General features: G+C 44.1%; 1 long non-coding RNA gene across 1 annotated transcript; it reads left to right on the top strand.

Annotated features, from left to right (window-relative positions):
• Positions 1–347: 347 nt before the first annotated feature.
• Positions 348–12177, top strand: LOC134932215 (uncharacterized). The gene is made up of 3 exons (XR_010179269.1): positions 348–434; positions 2007–2198; positions 11827–12177. It is a non-coding gene; the product is annotated as an uncharacterized LOC134932215 (long non-coding RNA).
• The last annotated feature ends 3504 nt before the right edge of the window (positions 12178–15681 follow it).

Here is a 15681-nt window from a genome sequence, read left to right as displayed (position 1 = left end):
GTATCCTGCGTCAATTGTTAAAACAAAAGAAATATATTGCTTGATATTAATGCTCTATACTGTCATAATGTAACTGGTTCTTATGAAATACTGGTAGTCAGAATGCTGGCGGTCACATGACCCCCCTCTCCCCAGTGCCTAACCCTGCCACCCCCCGAGCCTGAACCCCGATACTTATCTTCAGGATGTCAACTGTTGGCTTTCCTGTGTCGGTCACATGACCGCCCGGATGCTAAACGCATCCCGTATGAAACAACTGTGGATCAAACAAGCAGCATTTTTGGAGAAAAAAATAAGATTGGAGTGAACAAATGAGATAGAAAGCCTTGCTTACCAGTGATGTTTTATTTGAATTTTCTGATGTGTCCAATGATGCATAATTCTTTTTTCTGTGTCATTACAGGGCCGGACTAAGGCTTGTGTGATCCCTAAAAGTAAATTTCTAAATATAATATGCAGGAGATGTTATTTGAGTATAATGTGTAAATATTTACAGCACCATCAATGTGTTAAACCCACTGTAGTGCCCCAATTCACATTTATGCCACACAAATACCCCAGTTCACGCCCTGCCATGCTAGTGAAGCATTTATGTGTGAGGGGCACTGTCTCACGGGGTGGTATTCATGTGACCGCCGGTCAGCTGACCGACAGTCACATGACCTCCTCCACCAGCCCGACGGGTCACTGTCCCGATGGTCGGCATGCCGACCAACAGGGACTATTTCCACTCGTGGGTGTCCACGACACTTGCTGCTGCACTCGCCCCTCCCCGCCGGGATCCCGGCGTCGGTAAGCTGACCGGCGGTCAGCCGTACTACACCCGTCTCACCTGTTTCTAATCCAGACTGAGGCATTAATACACACATACTTACAGTATATATAGTAAAAATGAATGTGCACAGCATGCCACAGCTACAGTGATGGAACAGAACATGTGGAGAAGAGGACCACCAAGAGAGGGTAAAAATAATGTGATGAGATGCAGCAAGAGTCTAATGCATCCATTTACGAAGATCCATATATATATAAATATACATGGTCGAGTCACATTATTATGACCACCTACATTTGACATCGGCAGCATATAGCCCATGAAGCTTAGCTTGGTGGGTATATAAGGTGTGTGATAGGCCGTCTGCACACATATCACTTGTTGCTGTCATGGGTAAAAGGAACGATTTATCTAAGTTGCAAAAAGGGATGATTATCGGCTTTTAGGCCAAGGGTGGCAGTATTTCTGAAACAGCGCAGTTTGTGAACTTTGCGTGCTGCTGTGGTGAAGGTGTATCGTGACTAGACAAATGGCACCATTGCAATAACCCACATGAAAACGGCATAACACCACGTGCCATTGATATGAGAGGTGAATGTCGCTACGAAGGTGCGTAAGGGGCCGACTGCCACGCTACAGTGGAGCAACTCCCCTTCAGAATGAACCTGGGGGCGACCAGATGTGGGTCTAAAATGACAGTTCATTCCGTCTAGCTTCTATCTGTGTTGCACACAGCAGTTACTCTGTCTATTCATAATAATGTGACTCGACTGTGTATATGTGTGTGTGTGTGTATATATATATATATATATATATATATATATATATATATTCATTGGCAATTGTATTAAACCCACCGGTCTAATATTGTGTAGGTCCTCCTTGTGCTGTCAAAATGGCTCTGACCAATCGAGACACGGAATCCACTAGGCTACTAAAGGTGTTCAGTGGTAACCAGCACCAAGATGTTAGCAGCAGATCCTTTAAACTCCTTTTCCACTGCGGACCTGGGAAATTGCTGGGTCTATAACTTAGCAAATTCCCAGGTCCTCATGCCGAACACGGTAAAGAGCAGGGTCGGGGACCCATCTTGGATCCTTTTCCATTGCCTGCATGGGTTGATGTGGTTTCATGTCAAAAACCAATGATTTTTATATTAGTGGAAAAGGCATATAGGTTGCAAGATGAGGCTTCCGTGGCTCAGACTTGTTTTTTACATCATATCCCACAGATGCTCGATCAGATTGGGATCTGGAGAATTTGCCATCCAAGTCAACACCTTGAACTCTTTGACATGTACCTCACACCATTCCAGACCAATTTTTGTGATGTTAAGTGTTACATTATCCAGCTGGAAGAGGCCACTGCCATCAGGGACATACCATGCTACGAAGAGGTGTACTTGGGCTGCAACAATGTTTAGGTAGGTGGCACATGTCAAAGTAATATCCTCATGAATGACCCAAGGTTTCCCAGCAGAAAATTGCCCTGAACATCACACTACCTCTGCCTGCTTCCCTTCCCATAGTGCATGCTAGTGCCTTCTCTTCCCCAGCTAAATGATGCACATGCACCCGGTTGTCCACATGATGTAAAAGAAAACATGATTTATCAGAACAGGTCATCTTCCTCCATTACCCCATGGTCCAGTTATAAGGCACACATGCCCAGTGTAGGTGCTTTCAATAGTGTCCAGGGGTCAGCATGGGCACTCAAACCAGTCTAAGGCTACCCATACACAGGAAGCAGTGATGCACTGTGTGTTCTGACACCTTAGTGAGCAATTTGTGCTCCGTGGTATCAGGTCAGATGTGCTAGCATTTGCTCTGCACATACATCAGTGCACCTTGGGTGCCCATGAGCCTGTTGCCGGTTCACTGGTTGTCCTCCCTAGGCCCACTTTTAGTAGGTCCTAACCACTATATATCAGAAACACTCCACAAGATCTACCATTTTAAGATGCTCTGATCCAGTCAAGCCATCACAAATGGCCAAATTGTTCAGATCCTTGCTCCCACTTTTCCTGTTGACATGAACTTCAACTGAGTGGTCACTTGCTAATATATCCCACCCTTTGACAGGTGCCATTATAATAAGATAATCAACGTTATTAACAGGGGTGGTCTGGCAGAGCTATTGCCTGGGGGTACAGCTGCAGTCACCCCAACAGCACCATAGGAGTGACGGGTCATGAGGCTGGAGTGATGGAGCAGGTAGTTGGAAAGACAAAAGGTTGGAGTGACAGGAGACCCTACAGACAGAAGGTTGAAGTGATACTGGCTAGATGTTATACAAGGGGCACGAGTCTGTTTGAATCTCTGTTGTATGGTGATGACAATGGTTATATTCCTACACATGCATCTTCCAAGCCATGTGAGCTATATGAATAGTGAATACCAAGTGAAGACACTTTCCCCAGGGAGGTTTAATTTCTTCAGAGGTTCCCCACTGCAGAGAAAGCATCCTACGAGACAGATAAAAGTGTATTTTTATTTACTATGCAAGAAACACTTTAAATGGGTGCAAAAGGTATCGTCATAGCCACAGGCACAAGATCTCAGAAATTGTATGTCTTTGATATTGCCGGAGTCTACTGCACCATGGAGAGGAGGGGGCCCACCCAGTGTCTGAAAACAGGTCCCCTCTATTAAAATGCCTCTGGGTACGTCAGGTTCAAAATATACAGAGTGGGTTGGACACACGAATGTCAGTGACTAACACAGAGAAACCCGAATGTGAAAGCTGTATGTTAGGGAAACAAAGTCGTCAGGCATTTCCCAACTCAGTGAGTAGAGCTACAACACCAATCAAATGGTACGTTCAAATGTGCGCGATCCAATAGAAGTAGTAAGTGGATTCACAAGGATGATGTGTACTTCATCAGACATAAATCTGAAGTGGCAAAAAAGATTTCATATTACAAGAGACTTGTAGAAAATCAAACAGGTCACAGACTCAAGACCTCAACAGAGAGGTGGAACAATTCCTAAGGAAATATGGAATAGAGCATCAATTGGCCATTGCCTATACTCCTGAACTAAACGGTGTGAGTGAACAGGAAAACTTACATCAGTGGAGTGAGCAAGATGTGTGCTAAAGGGTGCAGGCCTAGACAAAAGAGTTTGGGCAGAAAATATGTCAATAGCATTTTTCTTAAGAACTGTTTTTGTACAATTGTCTTAAAGGACATAAGACCTAATGAAGCATTCCGAGTTGATCGCAGCCAGCAACTTTTTGCTTCTGCTGCTGCTGCGATCAACTAGTCCACGCCTACGGTGGAGTGTATTTAGCTTAGCAGGGCTGCGAACGCTTGTGGAGCCCTGCTAAACTAAAAAAATTTCAAGCAGAACAAGACTATCCCTGGACATACCCTGTGCGATGATCTCTGCGATGCTGGAGCCGGCTTTGACGTCAGACATCCGCCCTCCGTTCGCCTGGACACGCCTGCATTTTCTTCTCCACTCCCCGAAAACGGCAGCCAACGGTCCGGAGCCGCCCAGGAACGCCTTCTTTCTGTCAATCTTTTTGCGGTCGGCGGCTCTTCGACCGATTTCTTCGTTGAGCGTGACGTAACCCGGCGACCCCTGTCGCCGTGCAATGATGCGCGTGCTCAGTGCGGCTGCCACACATGCGCATTCCAGACCTGTTTGCACCGCAGCGACAAACCACTGCGTGCGAACGGGTCGGAATGACCCCCCTAGTGCAAAGCTTTTCAGTGCTTCTGGAAGTACAGCCTATGTGCATATACCAAAACAGAGAAGATGCAAGCTGGATTCAAAATCAGTAAAATGCATCATGCTTGGCTACCGTCTTGAAAGCAAGAGCTTCAGATTATGGAATCGAAATACCAAAAAGCTAGTCAAGTCTAGAGATCTTATCTTCAAAGAAACATTGCAACTTGTAAAAAAGCTGAAAGTTGATATACAGAACAAGTATGTGTCATTGGGCATACCAGTAGATGAAAATATATCAGAGTCAGAGACTATCAGCATGGAACTTCAACCACAGAGGAGATCTTCTGCAAGAACCATTACTGGCAAACTACCTAAGAGGTCTGATGAAGAAATTACGAACATTGCAGTCATTAAACCTCTTCATATCTAGAACCCAAAACTACAGTCTGATTTGTGTGAATGGTAATCCAAGATAGGCAAAGAGACTGCAAGATTTAAAACATCCAGAGCTAAATGTAATGGGGTGCGAGAAGCTGGAGGTGCTGGAGTTTTGTGAGAATGTCCGTATTTTTTAAAGTGGCAAACATTTTCTAGGCAATAAATGATTGCCGCTTTAAAAATACGGGCATTCACGCACAAACTCCCACACCTCTGGCTTCTCGCACCCTATTACATTTAGCCCCAAGTGTGAAAAGCATCAAGACTCATGATAGTGACAGCAGACCCAAGTCTGTGAGTCAATAGACTGTTGTTAAGGCCCTAATGTATCTTTTAAGAATACCAAGCTGAAGTCATGTGATATGTTGATGCCTTTTCATGTGTTTAATCCAATTTATTTTACAGGTTGGTACAGAAAAGCTGAAATTAAATATTTGTGTAACATAGAGAAGATTGTAGCAGGTGTGGGGGTGTTTGACTGAAGAATAAGCTACTGTCCAGACTCCAGTCTTCCTGTTCTTCCTCTTTCATGCCCTATCACAAAATGTCCACCAATATCTCTAGCAAGCATGTGCATGGGCTATCTTGCCTTTTCTGTGTAGAGTGACGTGGTAGGAATAAGATGATTTCTGCTTTGCTCCTGAGAGACCTGTTTTAATATCTGCAATAAAGCTGTTCCAGTATCCCTGTGCCACTACCCGTTTGCAGCATGCGCTGGTGAGTGGCTGGTGAGCTGTATGAAACTCTACTTAGCTCAAGCTCTGAATGTGTGGAACAAAGGATGACACCTAGGCAGTGAGCTTGTGGTGTAGGGTAGATTGTCAAGTTGTCAACAGTTATGGAGATATGAGGTTGGTGACTACTCTTGGCTGGCGGCAATATCATTTTTATTTTGGAAATGTTGAGTTTGAGGTGTTGAGATGACATCCAAGATGAAATTGGCATTTAGAAACACAGACCAAAACAGATGGTGACAATGCTGGGGAGGAGACTGTAGATAGATTTGAGTGTCATCAGCGTACAAATGAATCTGAACTCTGTAGAAGATTCGTTTGCCAAGAGATGAGGTATAGATTAAGAAAAGCAGAGGATCTAAGACAGCCTTGTGTTACTCCAACTGATACAGGTAGTGAAGAGGATGTGGAATCTGAGAAGTGAACAATAGAGGGTTTGCAAGTAGAGGTGTGGGGAATTTGCTCATAGTTTAAGTAGAGAGTATTGCACTGGCTACAGAGGTTGCTGCCATTAGTTGGGAGGCCAAAGGATACTTAGCTTGCAGTTAGATCGGGAGGTAGCCAGTGGAGGTTAAAGAGAAGTGATGTGGTAGATCAGTGTTTTTCAACCACTGTGCCGTGGCACAGTAGTCCTCAGGTATGCCATCGTAGAAGCAGAGCCAGGCCCGCAAGTGCGCATCTGCCACTGTGCCCTGGAACGACTAATACTGGTGGGTCTAGCGGTTGCACCGCCAGATTTAATTTTGGGCCCAGGCAGTGCCCAGCTGGCTTTTTCAGATGCGGTTCAAACCGCGACCTATAAAGAAGCTGTGGCGTGACATCCTAGGGTACGCAGCTGCACCATGCATCACCACTTTATTTGAGTTATTTAAAAAAATTATGGCGTGCCTTGGCAATTTTGAAATCTTGTTCAGTGTGCCGCAAGTTGAAAAAGGTTGAAAATCACTGTGGAAGATTGAAGGGATTGATGCTGACACCCCAGCTCATGTGTATACTTAGGCAGTGCTTTAACAGACAGGAGTAGTCTATATAGAGTGAATGATAAGCCCCTGGCGTAGGCCTAAATCTAACATAAGGAGTCAAATAGGGACCATTGAGGAGGAGTGTTGCTTCTGCAATGTCTGCTAAAAAAAAGTGATGTATTTAGAGAAATGCAACATCTTTGTACATGGTCATCCACTGTAAGCCAGTTCTTAACCATATCCGTTTAAATTGCACTCAAAACATGTTTTGGTTCTAATGTGTAGAAATATCTTCTTCTTGTGTTCTTTGATGGAGTGAGTAGACTTAAACCATTAGTTAAATAGGGAAAAATAGGGAACGCCGATTCAACAAAAACAAACAGAAGTAAATATGTCTTTTCATACATACATTTATTAAATTAATACTACACACATAAAACATAGCACTAAAATCTTCAGTATTTGTCCCCCTCTGTTGGATGGTAAGATTACCACTTATGCATAGGGGGCCTGTCTGCTACCCATATGACCAATTCTCTTTTTTATTTTTAAGTAGAGAAATGGTTTTAATGCATACATGTAAAGCACATTTACAACTTTGTATGTATCAAGAATTTAGTTTAACATTCTGAAACATAATGGATGTTATATGTGTACAATTAGGTGTAAATATAATTTTCTGGAACACAATCCTGAGTTTTTTCGAGGAATAGTGTAGAGTTTCCGCAAGCTCGTCCGTGCTTTGTAATGCTGGAATATGGCAAGATCTTCATGTCCAAACCTTTTTCCCACTTTCATATGACCCATCCTTAACCTTTTATTATTATTATTGATTACATTGAGCTTTATTTGCTCTGTTCAGCGGTGTCTATATTCTTGACAGTCAGAGGGACGGAAGGAAGAATCCCATGTCTAGTGCTTTGCTGCAGCCTCTGAATCTTGGTGGGCAGGTTCGGCAGCTGTACTTAGCACATCACAGGGAGGTCAAACTGTTAATGGTGATGGAGGTGACATTGGCACGCAAGATTTAGAAGTGAGGAGCCCACAGCTTGCTAATTCCCCCTACCATTACAGGTGGTGGAACTCCGTTCCACTTCGCTCCCCTCTCACTTTAACTCCTGATTATAATCCTTGAAGGGGCTGAGGTCCCTTAGTACAGAAGTAATTGACATTTATTATTGCTGTGCTGCTTAATTACCCATTTATACTGCAAATGCTAGTGCTATATTTTATATGTGGTATTGTTTTATTAAATGTACACTGCTCAAAAAAATAAAGGGAACACTTAAACAACACAATGTAACTCCAATTCAATAACACTTCTGTGAAATCAAACTGTCCACTTAGGAAGCAACACTGGTTGATCATCAATTTCACATACTGTTGTGCAAATGGAATAGACGACAGGTGGAAATTATAGGCAATTAGCAAGACACCCCCAATACAGGAGTTGTTCTGCAGGTGGTGACCACAGACCACTTCTCAGCTCCTATGCTTTCTGGCTGATGTTTTGGTCACTTTTGAAAGCTGGCGGTGCCTTCACTCTAGTGGTAGCATGAGACGGAGTCTACAACCCACACAAATGGCTCAGGTAGTGCAGCTCATCCAGGATGGCACATCAATGCGAGCTGTGGCAAGAAGGTTTGCTGTGTCTGTCAGCGTAGTGTCCAGAGCATGGTGGCGCTACCAGGAGACAGGCCAGTACATCAGGAGACGTGGAGGAGGCCGTAGGAGGGCAACAACCCAGCAGCAGGACCGCTACCTCCGCCTTTGTGCAAGGAGGAACAGGAGGAGCACTGCCAGAGCCCTGCAAAATGACCTCCAGCAAGCCACAAATGTGCATGTGTCTACTCAAACGATCAGAAACAGACTACATGAGGGTGGTATGAGGGCCCGACGTCCACAGGTGGGAGTTGTGCTCACAGCCCAACACCGTGCAGGACATTTGGCATTTGCCAGAGAACACCAAGATTGGCAAATTCGCCACTGGCGCCCTGTGCTCTTCACAGATGAAAGCAGGTTCTCACTGAGCACGTGTGACAGACGTGACAGTCTGGAGACACCAAGGAGAATGTTCTGCTGCCTGCAACATCCTCCAGCATGACCGGTTTGGCAGTGGTTCAGTAATGGTGTGGGGTGGCATTTCGTTGGGGGGCCGCACAGCCCTCCATGTGCTCGCCAGAGGTAGCCTGACTGCCATTAGGTACCGAGATGAGATCTTCAGACCCCTTGTGACACCATATGCTGGTGCAGTTGGCCCTGGGTTCCTCCTAATGCAAGACAATGCTAGACCTCATGTGGCTGGAGTGTGTCAGCAGTTCCTGCAAGACGAAGGCATTGATGCTATGGACTGGCCCGCCCGTTCCCCAGACTTGAATCCAATTGAGCACATCTGGGACATCATGTCTCGCTCCATCCGCCAACGCCACGTTGCACCACAGACTGTCCAGGAGTTGGCGGATGCTTTAGTCCAGGTCTGGGAGGAGATCCCTCAGGAGACCATCCGCCACCTCATCAGGAGCATGCCCAGGGAGGTCATACAGGCACGTGGAGGCCACACACACTACTGAGCCTCATTTTTACTTGTTTTAAGGACATTACATCAAAGTTGGATCAGCCTGTAGTGTGTTTTTCCACTTTAATTTTGAGTGTGACTCCAAATCCAGACCTCTATGGGTTAATAAATTTGATTTCCATTGATAATTTTTGTGTGATTTTGTTGTCAGTACATTCAACTATGTAAAGAACAAAGGGTAATTCCAAGTTGATCGCAGCAGGAATTTTTTTAGCAGTTGGGCAAAACCATGTGTACTGCAGGGGAGGCAGATATAACATGTGCAGAGAGAGTTAGATTTGGGTGTGGTGTGTTTAATCTGCAATCTAATTTGCAGTGTAAAAATAAAGCAGCCAGTATTTACCCTGCACAGAAATAAAGTAACCCACCCAAATCTACCTCTTTCTGCAAATGTTATATCTGCCTACCCTGCAGTGCACATGGTTTTGCCCAACTGCTAAGAAATTTCCTGCTGCGATCAACTTGGAATTACCCCCAAAGTATTTAATAAGAATATTTCATTCATTCAGATCTAGGATGTGTTATTTTAGTGTTCCCTTTATTTTTTTGAGCAGTGTATTACAATAGATACTGTCTTCAGGTGTGATTGTTCTTGCTGCTGCCTTGCGATCTTTTGCTGAATGTAATTGTGATTATATGCTAATATAGGGCAGAAGCTAACCTGAGCATAGGGACACCCACTGCTATCTCATCACTCCCGTCCAACAGCGTATAATTGTTGATACATCGCAGCATCGTCACAAATTGGAACATGTTGGAGAGGCTTGAGTGCCTCTGAGGACGCACAGGCTGAGCTGCGCTTCCAGAATGTAGTGGGCTCAACAGTAGCAAGTAAGATCGCAACTGCTAATTTATGTGCGCACAGAAACCGTCATCTGAATGACTATGAAACGCCTGCATTTATCTGACCACTCCCCGTTCCCACCCTCAAAAGCTGTCTTCCTGTCACTCAGTTTGCGACTCATTCCTCTGTGCAACTGCAATCGCAATTCACTCGCTGCCAGTGCGCACTGATGCTCAGACTGATGCACAGTAAGAAAACATCGGCCAATGTGCGTTCAATAGCCACTTTGCGACCGTACCTGAATTTGCCTCCCTATCATTTACATGACTTCCTATTTCAGTATATGCAGATCTACAAAAAGTTTAACTAAGCACACCAGTTCCTTTCTCGTGTCAACTGAGAATTTACGAGGAGTGGTTGACAAAATGCAGCGTCTCATGACCGTTTTCGGGGAGTGTATCTGCCATTAGTTGCAAGCTCGTACATGCTAAAACATGGCACCTGAGCCGCTACTGTGGGATTCAGTGTGCGTAGCCATAGACCAACCCTTTACTCCGATCTTCCTCTTTTTTCCGTTTGTGCTGCGAATGTGTACACAATTGCAAGTACATTTGTGATGGTTCTGTTATGCGTTTCTTTTCATTGCTGGGTGGCAGCGTCACTTGCTAGCATTAGCAGCTCCGTAACCTAGAGAAAGCATGAATTAGGCCCAATGTGCAGTTGTTTTTACTTAAACAATTCTCTAACATTAACACCCATTTATTTTGATCACATATAAATTCAAACTGGGGTTTGTAAAAGTCATCTAACGGTGTAGTTAGTGGCGATGTCTAGATCTTGTGGTGGTGCAGCAGCGTGTGATGGAACATAAGCTTGAGGAGGTGAGTGATGTGGACTCGCAAGCACTGCTTCCTCTGCAGCAACATCTTCAGGAATGAGGGTAAAGAAGATGTGCTCTTCACCAAGTGTGCTGAGCAGCCGAGGGGCCTGGGTAATAAATGGGCTGTGGCCAAATCTGGGAGGCATATTCATGCACACTCTGAAAACAAAAAGGATGTTACACACTTTATGCGCAGTTGGGAAATATCGCAGCACAATGCAAAGGGTGGACATTCTCACAGAATGCACAGGCTCCACCAAGAGGCAAATTAGTACATGCCTCCCCCACCGTTCACCTCTCTGCACCCCTGCTTCTCATCCTGCTGTTCCTGTTTCGGGGATGCTGATGGCTAATAGGTATGTGATGAATCTGTGAATATAAAACCATATGTTAAGTTTCATATTAGCCTAAATTCTTTAGTTACTTGAACAGTTTAATTGTAAACATGGTAACGGATAAATATTTCAGCATGACTAATTGAAGTGTACAAATACATTGCTAAAACACATCATTACTTACTACATTAAAAAAGCATGCTGAAGAAAAAAAAAAGCCACCACCCAGATTGTGAGTTGTACACAGTCAAGCCCATTGTTGATGTTGGTTGCTCAAATAGGTCCGGTGGCGAGATATTCCTCATCGGATGGTGGGGTGGACCAGCCCCCGAGTGGCAACTCGGGGCTTTGGTCGGGATTCCGACCGGCGGCATTTCGCCGGCTGTTGGGATTCTGGCGTCGGTCTCCTAGTAGTCGGGATCCCGACAGCTGGTAAATTAACTGCATCCCGCTCAAATAATGCACAGACTAGATAAATACAATGCTATTCATAATCTGACTAGTACTGTGATATAACAGAGGTCATTTGTATAGAAGTTGTAAAGTCTGTTTAATCACGCTGATTGCTTGCATGTGTTGCCTTATACTTCTCATTGTAGTGGCAGTGGTAGGGCGTGATTTTAGTATCACAGTATTTGTGCATTTCCTTATTCTCATTTTTATTTTTAGTGACACTCATCAGCTATCTTCCCGAACATCCTAAGAAGGTAGTTGAGGGCATCTGACGGCTTTGTGCTGAATCTGTGTTAAAGTGAAGAAAACAAAACCAACAACATTATGTAACTGTTCAACATTAACGTTCTATAAAAAGTGCACAGAAACTTGTATGATGGTTTACAGCAGGCAAACTGGAATAAGCACAGCATTTGCTTTGGCGGTTATTTTGGCACAATTATGGTCACGTCAAATGATTATTATTTTTACAGAATTATGGTCATTTCTGTTATTTGTATGAAGATTTTTTTTGCAGAATCATGGACATTTCAATATTAAACCGGAAGAAATATTTTTTTACATTTATATGAAGTAATGTTGTGTGTACTACTCACAAGGCTCAGACCCAGGGGTAAATTTACTAAAGGTCGGTTTTAAAATAGATCTAAAACTGACTGGAATTTAAAATGGATCTAAAACCGAATCCAGCTACGGTCAGCTGGATCTTGTACTTCTAAATGCTGTCGGTTTTGAACTTTTCAGCAACATTAGGTCTGTGTCTGTGTACTTCGATTTTTTTAAATATTTCCTTTACAGGGGAACTATAGGTGCCAGCGGGTCCTTACTGTCCAGGCATGCTGGTACTTATGGTTCTCCAAGTAGTCCCACTGTAAGGGACAATATTATTTCTGTTTTTACACAAACAACCCTGCTTTCACCGAGACAGGGGTGCAGGGGATAGCCACAGACTTCGCCGTAGCCCTTTTTCCCCTCTATTTCCAGGACCGGCTCATGCTACCGGTAGCTGATTACACTTTGGAAACCCCCCCCAACATTTTTGTTTCCGTTTTTTTTATTTCTTACTATTTTTTCACTAAAGGATCCTCTCTCAAACACGACTGCCACAGGTCTGTTGTGTGTTACACATTGGCTATTTCACCGATTTCAAAACCGACTATTAGTAAATCTCTGTTTTCAGGATCTAACACTGTTGAAACATTGATGCTAGGTCAATGTTCTATAGTCCGATTTTAGGTCGATTTACAGTCTTTAGTAAATACCCGATTTGCAAAATTATTTAAAATTCACATAAAAATCTGAGTTGACCCTTAGTAAATATACCCATTAGTGTCTATCAGTATCTGTGATATTCAGCCCTTCTAACACTTCAGGGGTAAATTACTTTCTTAACTACTTTACATCGTAGGAAATTCACTGTCTTTGGGTGGACCACCTCCTTTCCTTGCAGCGGCTTTCCTCTCATCAGCCGTTTCCTTGACGTGGCATATACTTGGCAATAAAAGGGATTCTGGTTCTGATTCTGATATCCTAAAACTACTTCTTGCAGTTGTCCATGGTGGTCAACACCTACTACATTCACTATATTTTAGACCCCTTGCCACAGTTCTTTTTTTCTGGTCAGGGAAGTCTTTCCAGAGAGGGAGCCCAAGATCCGGTCATAGACTGGTGCTACGGATGACACCAGGACGCAATTATCATCAAATCTGATTCTAATATTGCATTCACATTTTGTCTTATCTCTTGCTTACTAACTCCCTGCCTTCTTATCCCCCTCTCCACTCTCCTCCTATAGGTAAATATATTCCCTCTACTACCACTCTCAATGCTGATACTTAACACAAACAGAAGACATAACACCCAAAACTATATGAAAATACAAAAAGATACCATTCACAAATAAGACAACTAGACAACAAAAAGAAACAGCAACTATAAGGAATTAACAGGCACACAAAAAAAACCCAAGACAATAAAGTACATGAATATATCAGTAATCGATTCAGTAATTAGTAAGTACTCCAACAAGCATAATTCACTCCTGAGACCTCTCTTCTACTAACTCTTGCAACAAATAAAAGCACAGGCCATAGGGATGGTGACACAAAACTAGCTTGGACCAGTAAGGTATATTGGATTGGATCTCTTTTTGCAGGTTATAAGTCACTGACATTTGCCATCGAGTTCCATTCTAATCCTCATAATCGCTGGTTATTACAACAAATTTGAGAGCAAAATCATCAGAATCTTACCTGAAAGTATCTGCAAATGCATACTCTGTTACATAGTGGCCTCCAGCGGCGACTCCTACCTGGATGAAAGAGGGAGGCTGCCGCTGGCTATGCTGCCTAGTCCCTGGTGCCTTGTTCCCACTGCCAGCTCCCACCGCCGGCCAGGTCCTGGCAAATGTACAATGTAACTGACAGGTGCTGGGACCGGCGCTACGGTATTGACGGCGCTACTGCGCATGCTCAAAACCCCGGCTTCTATGGATTGCATTGGCTGCAGCCCATAAAAGCCAGCTAGGGCTGAAAGGCAGGGAGTGCCTTCCTACAGGAAGCCAGCTCTCTGCTAATTGCAGCCCGGTCTGGCAGTCCCAGAGGTTATTCCTTACCATCGATGGCGGGAAACCATCTTGTTCTCCCCCAATCGATGGCAAGAGTATTCAACATCGGTCATAGACCATCAATGATTTTGAATCATCGATGGTCGCTCGCCATCCCTACTGAGCTGAGGTGGCGGATTTTACTGAAGGGCTGCAGTTCTGCAGCCCATATGTAAAATCCGCAACTGGTGGCCTCCATTTTTACTTGCGGAAAATCTGCCCACCCAGATGAACCTTTTCATTTAGCACTGCAGGTTCTTAAGATCTTTTGTTGGTACACCACTCAGAACCACCTGGATCACATGCAATTGTCTCTGTAGAGTGTTCATATTAACTGCATTGGCCTGTCTGTGCCAATCGGCCTTGTGGGTTGGAAATGAAATGCTCTTTCTCAGTGGCTCGGCCCTCAGGACCCCACACAGTTCGGGATCATTATGTGATCCTGGCGGTCATTATACCGACGTCGGGATCCCGGTCATTAGAATGCCGGCAGGAGGAGCGGGCGCAACATGCCCCTTGCAGGCTCACTGCGCTCACCACGCTGCGGGCTCCGTGGCGAGTTTTGCTTGGCACAGGTTCCATTCTCCCTCTATGGGTGTCGTGGACACCCATAGTGGGGGAATCGCCTACCTTGCCGGTATTCCAGCGGTAGTATGGTGCCCCTGACGGGATTCCGGCGTCGGTATTGTGAAAGCCGGGATCCCGGTCATCAGTATGCTGATCACATACCCACAGTTCATGTTTTCCAGATCACCCAGCAGGTGCATTGTGTACCATCAACTGTCACATTTTAAAAATCTACAGTTGACCTGGAAAATATGAACTGCATGTGGTGAGGGTCGAGTTTGAGAACCTGTGCTCTATCTTAATATTGACTAGTATGGTGGTCTCTTTCTAATTCTTGGTCGAGGTGGAATAAATTCTTGTGGGAAAACTTTATCTGAGTAGGACTAATACAGCCTTGCTTGGAGAGTTCAATCTATTAATGTTCAAAGATTGAACATTCAGTGACCTAATGTACATATAGGGAGATATTCAATTGTTTGAAAAGTCAGTTGGGTGTCTGTTTTTTCTTATCTAATAGACAGGTAAAAACAGACACCCAACTGACTTTTCAAACAATTGAATTCCCCCCATATGGTCAAGATGAGGTATAAGATATAACTGTGTGAAACTCAGTTTCTCATAGAGATAAATAAGTGTTCAATAGGACACGGAATTTAATGCAGTTATATCTTATATTGATATATACCTGACTGTAGAACACTATGTAAGTGGATTATTAAAGTGTACCTTATTGTACAGATTTATACACCCTATTGGTACTGTTCGATACATGTAATAATTCTGTTGCACATAGAGTGTAAGCTCCTTAGAGCAGTGCCCTCTTGTCTCCTGTTCTCACAGCCCTCTTCTCTTGCACTTCAATTACAGCTCTCTCCTACTCAGTGACTGTCTGTACCTGC

The sequence above is a fragment of the Pseudophryne corroboree genome, chromosome 6 (assembly GCF_028390025.1).
Source record: "Pseudophryne corroboree isolate aPseCor3 chromosome 6, aPseCor3.hap2, whole genome shotgun sequence".
NCBI classification, from domain to species: domain Eukaryota; kingdom Metazoa; phylum Chordata; class Amphibia; order Anura; family Myobatrachidae; genus Pseudophryne; species Pseudophryne corroboree.
This window is presented reverse-complemented; position numbering and strand designations above follow the sequence as displayed.